General features: G+C 33.6%; 1 protein-coding gene across 2 annotated transcripts in view; it reads left to right on the top strand.

The window, feature by feature from the left end:
* LOC148950972 (uncharacterized) overlaps positions 1 to 7,616 on the top strand; it is a 268,560-nt gene extending 260,944 nt beyond the window's left edge. For both annotated transcript variants that reach the window (XM_089090534.1, XM_089090533.1), the window contains exon 7: positions 7,477 to 7,616. The gene's annotated coding sequence lies outside the window, so the exon portion shown is untranslated. The remainder of the gene's footprint in view (positions 1 to 7,476) is intronic.
* Positions 7,617 to 13,477: the final 5,861 nt, after the last annotated feature.

Genomic DNA, 13,477 nt, shown 5'->3' with positions numbered 1-13,477 from the left:
GAAAAATAGAGAAAATGTAACTGTGACACGGTAAACCACTACCAAACACTACTGAAATATTCCAACTCTCGCATTTCAAAGAAATAAATTCAGAATTAACTTTTAAAAAATCAAGAAGATTTAAATGTGACAATGTAAACCACAACAAAACACTATTGAAATATTACAACTATTGCATAAAAATGATAGAAATTAAAAATGAAATTTTAACACTCAAGAAAATGTAAGATTGACGATGTATATCATAAGCAAACACTGCTAAAGTATTTCAGATCTTCAATGAATGCTATTCAAAATCAACTTTGAAAAATGATGAACATAAAAATGTGACGTGGGAAAACACTTCCAAAACACTGCTGAAATAGTCCAACTCTTGCATTTCAACGAAAGAAATTCAAAATAAACTTTTAAAAATCCAGAAAATGTAACTTTGACAAGGTAAAACACTGCCAAACACTAGTGAAATATTCAAACTCTTGCATTTCAATGAGAGAAATTCAAAATGAACTTTGAAAAATCAAGAAAATGTAAATCTGACACTGAATTATTACAACTCTTGCATATCAACGAAAGAAAATCAAAATGAAAATTGAAAAATCAAGAAAATGTAACTGTGACAAGGTAATCCACTCCCACACACTACTGAAATATTCCAACTATTGTATTTCAACGAAAGAAATTCAAAATGAGCTTTGAAAAATCAAGAAAATGTAACTGTGACAAGGTAAACCACAACCAAACACTACTGAAATTCAAAATGAACTTTGAAAAATCAAGAAAATGTAACTGTGACAAGGGAAACAACAACAAACCACAACTGAAATATTCCAACTCTTGCATTTCAACGAAACAAATTAAAAAGTATCATTTAAAAATCGATAAAATTTAACTTCGACAATGTAAACCACAACACAACGCTACTTAAATATTCCAACTCTTGAATTTCAGCGAAAGAAATTCAAAATGAACTTTGACAAATCTATAAAATTTAAATGAGTCACGGTCAAAACCAACAAAAAACAACTGAACTATTCCAACTCTTTCATTTCAGCGAAATAAATTAAAAATTAACTTTTAAAAAAAAAATAATATTTAAATTTTAAAATTAAAAAAACAACAGCACTAAACTTATAAATAAATAAAAGAAAATTAACTATTAATTTAAAAAAAATGAAAAATTTTAAAAATAGAATATGAAAAATCAATAAAATTTATGTGTGACAAGTTCAACAACAACCACACACTACTCAAATATTCCAACTCTTGCATTTCAAAGAAAGAAATTAAAAATCAAATTTGAAAAATCAAGAAAATGTAACTGTGACAAGGTAAAACACAACCAAACACTACTCAAATATTCCAACTCTTGCATTTCAACTAAAGAAATTCAAAATTAACATTGAAAAATCAAGAAAATGTAATTGTGACAATGTAACTCACAACCAAACATTACTGAAATATTCCAACTCTTGCATTTCAACTAAAGAAATTCAAAATGAACTTTGAAAAATAAATAAAATGTAACTGTGACAAGGTCAAACACAACCAAACACTACTGAAATATTCCAACTCTTGCATTTCAACGAAAGAAATCCAAAATGAACTTTGAAAAATCAAGAATATGTAACTGTGACAATGTAAACCATAACAAAACACTAATGAAATATTCCAACTCTTGCATTTCAATGAAAGAAATTCAAAATGAACTTTGAAAAAATAAAGAAAATGAAACTGTGACAAGGTAAACCACAACTAAACACTAATGAAATATTCCAACTCTTGCATTTCAACGAAATAAATTCAAAATGAACTATGAAAAATCAAGAAAATATAACTGTGACAAGGTAAACCACAACCAAACACATCTGATCTCTAAAATCAATAGATTTTCAATTTCAGACCATCAAAATGAAATAAGTATTATCAAGAAACAGTAACTGATACTTTGTTCACCGCACCAAAACCCAACATAAATAGTCCAGCTATTGCATTTCAACAACTGAAATTCGAAATGAACATTGAAAAATCCAGAAAATGTAACTTTGTCAAGGTACACCACAACCAACCACTACTGACATAGTCCAACTCTAGCATTTCAACGAAAGAAATTCAAAATAAACTTTGAAACATCAATAATAAGAAATGGTTACTATTTAAACCACAACAAAACAAAACCGTCCCTAACAAAAACTTGCTATTATACGCAAGAAGTTCAAGATGAACCATAAAAATCTATTAAAAGTAACGTCGTCAAGTAACTCCATAAAAAAGCGATACTAACATTTACAAAATACTGAATTTCAGCGGTTGTCATTCGAAATGTACATAGATAATACTATAGGATGTAACTGTGACACGGTAAACCACAACCACCCACGACTGACCTAGTCCACCTCGACCAAATCAGATACCGAATTACAAAATTAACATTTAAAAATCAATAAACGTTAATTTTAACAATCTAAACCAAAACCACCCGCGAATTATAGAGCCCAGCTCTGGATGTAATGAGAATTAAAATTCAAAATGAACTTTGAAAAATCAAGAAAATGTAAGTGTAACAAGGTAAACCACAACCAAACACTACTGAAATATTCCAACTCTTGCATTTCATCGAAAGAAATTCAAAATGAACTTTGAAAAATCAAGAAAATGTAACTGTGACAAGGTAAACCACAACCAAACACTACTGAAATATTCCAACTCTTGCATTTCGACGAAAGAAATTCAAAATGAACTTTGCAAAATCATGAAAAATGTAACTGTGACAAGGTAAAACTGAGTCTCTCAATCCCCGTAAATCTCTTTTAAAAGATACAAAAACTACTTATTTAACACAAAAAATTTCGTTTTTAATGACCACCAAGTAAAGAAAAAACCACACGGAATCATGCAACTGAGTCTCTAAAAAACATTAAATATCTTTTAAAATAAAAAAAATATTATTTTAAAAAAAAATATATTTTTTTTTATTGACAGTAAAGAAACTAAAAACAACACGGAATCAGGCAACTGAGTCTCTCAATCCCCTTAAAGCTCTTTTAAAAGATACAAAAACTACTTATTTAACACAAAAATTTCGTCTTTAATGACCAACAAGTAAAGAAAAACCAAACCGAATCAGGCAACTGAGTCTCTCAATACCCGTAAAGCTCTTTTAAAAGATACAAAAACTACTTATTTAACACAAAAATTTAGTTTTTAATGACCACCAAGTAAAGTAAAACCACACGGAATCCGGTAACTGAGTCTCTCAATCCCCGTAAAGCTCTTTTAAAAGATACAAAAACTACTTATTTAACACAAAAATTTCGTTCTTAATGACCACCAAGTAAAGAAAAACCACACGGAATCCGGCAACTGAGTCTCTCAAACCCCTTAAAGCTCTTTTAATATATAAAAAAAATCATGATATACCACAAAATTTCCGTTTTTTAAGTAACACCAAGTAAAGGAAAATCACACGGAATTAGGCATCTGAGTCTCTCAAACCCTGTGAAGCTCTTTTAAAAGATACAAAAACAAATGATTTATAACACAAAAATAGATTTAAATGAACATCAAGTAAAGAAAAATCACACGGAATTAGGCAACTGAGTCTCTCAAACCCCGTAAAGCTCTTTTAAAAGATACAAAAACTAGTTATTTAAAACAAAAATTTCGTTTTTAATGACCACCAAGTAAAGAAAAACCACATGGAATCCGGTAACTGAGTCTCTCAATCCCCGTAAAGCTCGTTTAAAAGATAAAAAAACTACTTATTTAACACAAAAATTTCGTTTTTAACGACTACCAAGTAAAGAAAAACTACTCGGAATCCGGCAACTGAGTCTCTCAAACCCCATAAAGCTCTTTTAAAAGATACAAAAAAAATACAAATATAAAAACCAAATTTATTTTTTAATGACCACCAAGTAAAGAAAAATCACACGGAATCAGGTAACTGAGTCTCTCAAACCCCTTAAAGCTCTTTTAAAAGATACAAAAACTACTTATTTAACACAAAAATTTCGTTTTTAATGACCATCAAGTAAAGAAAAATCACATGGAATCCGGCAACTGAGTCTCTCAATCCCCGTAAAGCTCGTTTAAAAGATACAAAAACTACTTATTGAACACTACAAGTTCGTTTTTAATGACCATCATGTAAAGAAAAACCACACGGAATCCGGCAACTGAGTCTCTCAAACCCCTTAAAGCTCTTTTAAAAGATACAAAAACTACTTATTTAACACAAAAATTTCGTTTTTAATGACCATCAAGTAAAGAAAAACCACACGGAATCAGTAAACTGAGTCTCTCAAACCCCTTAAAGCTCTTTTAAAAGATACAAAAACTACTTATTTAACACAAAAATTTCGTTTTTAATGACCATCAAGTAAAGAAAAATCACACGGAATTAGGCAACTGAATCTCTCAAACCCTGTAAAGCTCTTTTAAAAGATACAACAAATGACCACCAAGTAAAGAAAAATCACATGGAATCCGGCAACTGAGTCCCTCAATCCCCGTAAAGCTCTTTTAAAAGATACAAAAACTACTTATTTAACACAAAAATTTCGTTTTTAATGACCCTCAAGTAAAGAAAAATCACACGGAATTAGGCAACTGAGTCTCTCAAACCCTGTAAAGCTCTTTTAAAAGATACAAAAACTACTTATTTAACACAAAAATTTCGTTTTTAATGACCATCAAGTAAAGAAAAATCACACGGAATTAGGCAACTGAGTCTCTCAAACCCTTTAAATCTCTTTTAAAAGATACAAAAACTACTTATTTAACACAAAAAATTCGTTTTTAATGAACATCAAGTAAAGTAAAAACACACGGAATTAGGCAACTGAGTCTCTCAAACCCCTTAAAGCTCTTTTAAAAGATAAAAAAACAACTTAATTAACACAAAAATTTCGTTTTTAATGACCATCAAGTAAAGAAAAAACACACGGAAGTAGGCAACTGAGTCTCTCAAACACGGTGAATATCTTTTAAAAGATATAAAAACTAATTATTTTACAAAAAAATTTCTTTTTTAATGACCATCAAGTAAAGAAAAATCACACGGAATTAGGCAACTGAGTCTCTCAAACCCCTTAAAGCTCTTTTAAAAGATATAAAAACTACTTATTTTAAAACAAAATACAAGCAAGCAAATAACATGGGAATTCCTATACACGCAAGCAAATAATTGAGTTATTTTTACGTCACAATGTTTCATCTTAAAATCATTCTAATTATAGCATCACATTTCTCATACTTTAATTACCTGTTACGCTTTCTTAACCATCGGAATTTTAACATCACACGGAATTAGTCAACTGAGTCTCTCAAACCCTTAAAACTCTTTTAAAAGATATAAAAACTACTTATTTTAACACAAAATACAAGCAAGCAAATAACATGGGAATTCCTATACACGCAAGCAAATAATTGAGTTATTTTTACGTCACAATGTTTCAACTTAAAATCATTCTAATTATAGCATCCCATTTCTCATACTTTAATTACAATCGCTTGAGTCCTCTCGCAATAGCAAACCAAACCAGATTATATCCCACTTAACCAGATCAAAAATGAACTTTGAAACTGCGTCATTCCTGCTCTGAAAACAAGACGTGCTGGTTTTTTTTTGAGCTTATCACCAAAAAGGCAGTGAACTTTGAAACTTTCCAGAAAAACCTGTTTGGTACGGAGGGGCCATAGAATTCAAAAGGTCAACTCTACTCTCATGAACGACTAAGGTTATTTAGTTGAAAATCTCAGGATCAGTTAGGATAGGATATCATATTGAAACATTCAGAGAATTGTTGAGTGAGACGTTGAACTTACAGAAAATTGTACATCCCAGTTGTCAATGGGCGAAGGTACTATTTATAGGGAACGGCTAGGATTGTAAAGTTGAAACTTTTAGAAAATGTAGATTGGGATGTTGAACTAAATCAAGACACCGTATGCATCTTGATTGTCAAAAAGGTATGTCTGTGTTGTCCTGTAGATATTTTAGGGTATTAAGCTTAAACTTTCTGAGAATGTTGAGGGAGATTTTGTACTCGATTGAAATACACTGTATCCCGATTGTCAAAAGGGTGTATCATTTTCAAAAAGAAGTTTTCCAAAGAAAAGTAAAGAGGCATATTACACTAAAGACGAACAGAAATAATTTCGTACAGTAATTCAAACTCAGAACAATGAGAAATTACTATCAGAGAATGAATGAAACCCAAAACTAGCAGAAATTAAAATAAATTACTATATTAAACATAAAGCTAACAGATACTGATATAGATGGATAAATAAATCTTAAAACGAGTAAAATATAAATTCAGGTCACTTGAATATATCGTTTTTGCTTGTAACATTGCAATATAAAAAATAAATGATAGTCAAATAAAACCACGAATTGCTTCTCGTCGATTGTTTTGTCGATTGTTTGTCAAAGATGTTTTGAAAAATTAAAGCACACTGTTCATAATATATAACTTCTTTTTTTTTCTCATAACTTCTTTCCCATTAAAAAACTTCTTTTTCGAAACTTGTTTTTAGAATAATCCTCCAAAATTGCCTGAGAGAAGGTAGCTTTAGGTCTATTGAAGTTTGTCCTTTAAGAACAAACAGACTCAATGGCAGGAGAAGAGTTTTGCCCCCTCCTTGATTAGTGTTTTGATAATAAATAACTTATTTCCCGCGTAGGTTCTGATAAAATATTCAGTTTCACTTGTCTAAATGACATTTGTGTTTAGTTTTGAAGTCATTAGAATTATTGAATTCCCGAAAAATTCCGGAATCCCGGAAAGTGGCAGCGTTGCAGTCTTTGGCATCTTTTCAGACTTCATCCTTAGAGTGGAGCCAAGCCATCTTAGTCTTACTTTTATTATAGACTGGCAAGTGGGACAGAGCCAAAAGCCACATGGTCCACAAAAATATGGCTTTCGGGAACCAGGTGGATTAACTCTACTTATTAGACTAGAATATCAAAAACATGATGGACTTTTGTCCCCTCCCAGATTATAAAATTTCCTTTTTTAGGTATTTCAGTTGAAAGATACTTTTTTTTGTATCTTCGTTGAAAAATTGAAGAAAAAAAACTCAAAATTGTCCTCGTTCAGGTTTTGAAGAATGCATTTTGCCCCTCCCCTATATTTTTGAGAACTGATGACTAATTTCAAGGATTTTTATTATTTTCGTTTTTTTAACTTTCTTTAGATAATGATCTCTGTTCAGCCAAATAACAAGATTTGGGAGTGGTTTGGGCCATGGACCCCCTGAAATCATGGACCCCCAGTGTTTTTACGATCTCTTTGTAGTTACACCTATTGTTCATACAATTTTAGCTTTACTTTTGTTTTATTTCAACATTGTACCACCACTCAGAAACTAATCTCTTAAGTACGTTCCTGATTAAAGTGCTCACTAGAAAATAAATGTCAATTTCTTTCTTTCTCATAACGTGGGTGCTATATACAGCTTCGCTATTTTCAGGCCTCAACGATTAACCAGCGAATTAGAGAAGAGACAGCAAAACAGTTTCTCGGCAAATTTGGTTCCTCTTGGTGGTGGGGGATCAGCTATTAGTGGCAAGACCTACGAAACAGACAGTGGACAAAAACTTAAAAATCTGGCCACTCTTATTCCAATTGACACAAATACTACTGTTAAATATATGTAAGTTGGCTTTTCCTTTCTTTTTGATTTCTCTTACCTTGACTTTTCGATCTGAACGATGATGTTTTTATCCTTGTGGAGCATTGTTGGGAATGGACTAAAATTTGATGAGGGTTTCTTACAATTTTCCTAGGAGCCTGGATGTGACGCTTCAGAAAAGTATGTATGTAAAAAACATAAACCTCTGTTTCAGAATATAACTAGAAGAGGGGGGGGGGGGGCGGGTTCTTGAAAAATCTTCTGAGGGGGTCTATCTCTAGCCTCTACACGCTATGTCGGTGAAATGTTATTGACTTTGGTTTATGCATTGAATAATGTTTTGGTTGTGGCAGAGTTGCAAGGGTAGCTGCAAAGGATTCCCTATGTCCAGAGACATTACAAAACTAGTGATTTTTTTTACATGTTCATTACTTTTTTTTGGCTCTGACCGAGCTGTAAGGGTACATATTGTATTGTGTTCTAAGGTTAGGAGTTTTATTTGACTACTTTGCAAGGTAGGAACACCCAAATAGTGAAGAGGACCCTCCCCCTTCTCTCCTTCCTAGTCTCCCTGTGTGCTCATGCAGTGTATTAAAAAACTATCTATGTTGGTTGTAACAATAGGGAGAAAAGTTGTTTAACGTTCTAAGGTTGAGAGTTTTGTAAGGTAAAAGTAACTCGTCGTAACCTCGGTCGCACTGATTACCTTCGGCTGTCCCCTACAAAAATCCAGTTGGCTATCTACACAAAAATTTGAGTTTGACATGAGGATAGATCTTCTTTGATCTGTACACGATTAGCCCAATGATACACTCATAGTCCTTCCATGATTTCCGGGATGCGGTCTATTATCTACTGTGGTCTAAACGTATTTCACCGGTTTTCTGCTGTTAGAACTCAGGGCGAACATCGCAGAATTACAGCATCTTGTATCTATGTCTAGCAGAAAAAGGAGTAGCTACGACGGAAAGAAAAGAGACGCTGGAAAAGATGCTGAGTAATTATTTATCCGCATTTACTTCTCCCTTTACCTAGAAACTTGCAGGCTGAAATCAGCTTTTGATGATAGTCGTGAACCCTGTTTATATCAAAAAGTACACCTATTTTTGTGTTGTCTTTTTTTTACCCCTTTCACTTATGGTTTTATTCCTTTCTTTCCTTTTATTTTACTCCTTATTTTATTTCTTTTTTTTCATTTCATTCATTTTAGTATTTCAACGTACATGCCTGTTATACGCCATTTAATGCTTTATCTTTTTGTTAACCGCTGAACTCTAATCCCATTTTCTTAAAGGCATTGTCAACGTCAGCCTTCTTTTTTTCTTTTTTTTCTTTTTGCCGTATTACTCGTTTTTATCCCCGCTTGCCAAATTAAATAAATACGTAAACTATACGTACCTTTTGGTCGTATGTTGTCTATAAATGAATATATGAGCCTAATCATTCTGGCGATTATTTTTATATTCCTTTAATGATGCCCCTCTGTCGTCAAAGTCAAATATTATGTTTTACTTTCAGTGCTTTATCTTTCGCTGTGCCATAATTATGGAATCTCTGAGTAGAACTTATGTTATCTTACAGATCGAATTTTTTAAAGGTAGCTTTCATATGTGGCTGCATACTTGTCTCATGAAGTGAATTATTCTGTCATGTTTCTTTTTTCTTTTTAAACTCCTTCCTTTGGTTTTTCCTCTTATCCTAGAATATTTAGCTCTCCGTAGTTATGGCATTTGATGAAGATTTTCTTTTTCTCTCGTAAATATAAAAAGTCGCTTTTCTTTTTTCCCTTTGAAATGAAGAAATTTAGAGTGGTCCTTATCTTTGAGTTGACGTATCACTAAGTTTCTTTTCCCCTTATTGACCTTGAAAAACTGCTAATGCCCTAATCTGCACTCATATTGAGAATAACTCCCATAAACAGAGGCCGGTGTAGAATATCCAAGGTTCTATTTTGAGAAACCGGAGTTGCAGTGTTGGGATTTGTAGAAAGTCCAGTTATATGTAAATTTTGTGAAAATTCCAGCTGGAGTGAAAAAAAAGTGTCTTTTGTTTCTCCTTTCAGCTTGGATATTAGGGAGTCAGATAGAGAATTTACATATTGTGGTAGTAGATTTTTGGAGGGATAGGTGTGCGTAAACCAGTTCACGAATAAAAATATAGCCTTGCTGAAGAAATGCGATACTTCCATTGTTTATATTCTCCTTTCCACGTCTTATTTCTTCTTGTATTTACTATGAGGTAAGATAAATTTATTTTTGCTATCTTACACACATCTAAAAAAGAGTTAATTTGAATAAGTGAAAAATTAAGACAAAGTAAATAAAACACTCGAAGAAAAATTTTGCTAGTGCACAAAAGGAGCACAGAATAAAAAAAATAATCCATAGAAACACTTATGCACAGTATGAAAATGCAAAAATAGAAAACAAAGGATACAGTCTTCTCTTGAAAATGAAATCACAACCACTTGTGGATCAAAAACTCAATATTTTTCTAAAATAAAATTAGTTCGGAAAAATAATAAGCAAATTAGCAGAAAATTTCAAATAACGACTAAGTCCTGAATAAACCTTTAACTGTTCAGTCTTCGATAGAGAGTACCATAGACGGGAGATATAAAATATACTGGCAAGACGGGAGATATAAAATATGCATTATATTATTTTGCAAGTACACACTTTATATAACTATGCTTTAGTGTAGCAAGTTAAGTGTCGCTGGATCTGATGCCAGCTGCTGCATGCCCCAGCGATATCTTGTCCATTCAAAACGGTCAAGATATTTTTAGTAAGACAGAATGTTTTATTGCTTTACCTGCCACAATGGCAGACAGAGAATCAGGATTCTGTGGTGGTAATGTCAAGGAGGAATTGTGTTTTGGTCAATGTGAACTGAAAAATGTAAACTGCAAGTTCCAAAGATGTTGCAAACATAAAGAACGGTTATCTTGATGTAGGCTTTTATCAATTTCATTCCGCTCTGATTCGAAAAAAAAGGAGGGACCTCGTCTTTTAGTTAGGCGGAGCTTTCAGGTTTTCACTAAATGTATGCTTAAAATACACCGTAGTTTACGCAAAGGTAAAGTTAGGGGCGACGTCGTTGATGTTGGGAGTACCATCTGATTGTATAAAAATGTGAAACATTCACATTTTTCAAAATTGTCAGCGTCACTGGTTAGATGGGCATGGACCAAACCAGAGGCTTTGCCATTTTGGCTTAATAACACCGAAAAATGTTGAAATTTAAGTTGCTAGTGTTGCCCAAGTAATCGAAAAGCCTACGGAAACGAATAAACGCATTGGTATCATCAAAACATGCTTTTCAAATAAAACATTTAGATAGTCGCTTAACAGATTTGTGCCCAAAAACATCAAGGAGGCACACTTGTGCCTCTATAAAGAGGCGACCCACCACAATGTTAAGCGATTTCCGGTCGTAGCGGTCGCAGAGAGACCGTGTTGATCGCATTTTGTAGCCCAAGCTCCAACTAAGAAACGTGCAAAATTTCATTCCCCTCCGACTTTATCTTCATGGGTAAAAGTGGGCCGGAAGTTTCGACCCTCCGACCACAGCCCCCCTTTAACGTTGTTCGATTGGGCTGAAATTCAGAGGTTAAGCTTTCCTAGGGCCCGGGAGCTTATCCTCAAAATTTCAGCTCAATCCGATCACTCCTTCCCTGTTTTCCAAAAAACAAATATAGCCACTTAAAGTTCATTTCTCTTTTTTTTATTAGCCATGCATACAGGCCACAGTTAGCAACGGATCCGGGTGAATGAGGACTCATTCGAAGCGGAATTCGGCCTGTTAAGGCTTTTTGATATTTTCAGAACGAAAAATTTTTCCCCCAAATTTACATTTACGAAAACCTCGTTTTCCCATCAGAGCCTATGTTAATTTTTCCCACCCCATCCACCCTTTAACGTTGTCTGATTGAGCTGAAATCTTAAGGATTAGCTTTCCTGAGGCCTGGAAGCTTATCCTCAAAATTTCAGCTTAATCCGATCCTTCCTTCCCTATTTTCCAAAAACCAAATATCAAGTTTTGTGGGGTTTTGCTTGCGTCAAAAACAGATAGGGGAGACTAAAATAATATTTCCTAGGGCTCAAACCCCCTATGCCTTCCCAAGGCCAGAACACAATTTGTACTTTACTGACAAAAATACAAATGAATATGCATTGTCAGTTTAATATACATATACTGATCTTTAGTAATAAAAATTTTAATTTTATTTTATTTTTTAAAGTTAAAAAAGTAAAAACATTTATATTTTTTCATTAAAGTGAAATTTTTGTTGTGGCCTTGGTAACGAATAGGGGTTTTGAGCCCAACTTATGTTAATTTCTGCTCGTTTTGAGTTTGACTCAGTTATTTATTGTTATTTTTTGTTCGTTTTGGGTTTCATTTATTTATCGATGCTGATTTGCGGTAGTTTAGCTTGGTAGATTATCTAGAGCTAGTATAGAAATATATCTTTAGAAATGAATTACATTTTTTCTGCACAGTTAGCAGATCACACTGAAGTTGAAGTAGCCTTAAACTTTGACTTGAAACGTTACAACTTGACCACTTCTTTCAGAAAAGAATTTCGGAGGGGTTTTCCGTGTTGATGAGAAAGGAGGGTAAAGTGCAGTTTAGTACTTCCTGTAGTATAGTGCAAGGAAGCCCTATGGTGAAGGTGCAGGTTTGTCCTCCCTTATAAAACAACTTATTTCAGCAGATACAAAGAAGAAGCCCATTTGCGGCATTTTGTGGGACCCCAAGGTCCAATACTAGTATCAGATCCCGCGAGTGGCAGTTTACGCTCGTCAAGTTCTGGCTGTACCAGCCACATGTGCCCCAGCTACACGGCTTTTTAGCACGACAGGACTGATAGTGACTACAAAAAGATCAATGGCTCCAGGCAGAGTGAACAAACTCACTTTTGTTACATGAATTGTAACTGAAGTGATGTAACCGCTGATTTAAAATAGTCGGTGTTGTTAAGCCATGGTATCTGATTTGTATACAGTGTTTTTTTGATGTTGTTATTTGTTTGTTTTTTTCACTTCCTTTTCGTATGTATTTGATGAACAGGAGATGTTTGAACTTCAAACTTTGAAAATTTTTCACACATTAGCCCAAATCATTAACAAGAAGGAAATGACTAAACACGGGATTTTATAGGAACAATGCGATGTTAAAAATAAACACAACTAGGTTTCCCCGGGTCCAGTGGCTAAAAATGAGAGTTATACTTGGTCTGATCGACGGTAAACATAAACACTTTCCGCACGGCCCAACAAATTCCTGTTTTATCATATTGTTCTTGTATGTTTTTAACCAACCATTTAAAAATCCTTACTAAAATCGAGGCTGAACGTGCTTAGTGAAGTGGAATTTTTATTATAATTTCTAAACAGAAAAATCGGCGCGCCGCCAAAAATATTTCGGTGCACCTGGCGGCGCACCGCCGCCGATACTGAATCACACATTCGCCACCGTCATTTTGGCGTGGCGCGGCTTCGGGGACTAGTGGGGGGGCTGCCGCCCCCCAAACCCCCGCTTTTGCAGCCTCTTGTGTTAAGTTTTTTTAAGTCCTGTACCCTGAAATTAATTGGTTGTACCAATATGAATGAAATTGTTTCAATGGCATTTTTTTAATATATTCTGAGGATTTGGCAATGACTACTCAGTCTGTTACAGTTATAACTACAAACTTGTCTCTGTACCAGGTAGTGTTATGTACTCAGTGTGATCATGTATGATGGTAAAATAAATGAACCTGAACTGCTAGTTTATTCTGATCCCTTCTTCTGCTCCCTGTTTTTCTGTTCAAAATTGTTAAAGTTCATCACAGTAT

The sequence above is a fragment of the Artemia sp. Qi Xiang Cuo genome, chromosome 6 (assembly GCF_049724085.1).
Source record: "Artemia sp. Qi Xiang Cuo chromosome 6, ASM4972408v1, whole genome shotgun sequence".
NCBI lineage: Eukaryota > Metazoa > Arthropoda > Branchiopoda > Anostraca > Artemiidae > Artemia > Artemia sp. Qi Xiang Cuo.
The sequence above is the reverse complement of the archived record's forward strand: the minus strand, read 5'-3'. Positions and strand labels throughout refer to the sequence as shown.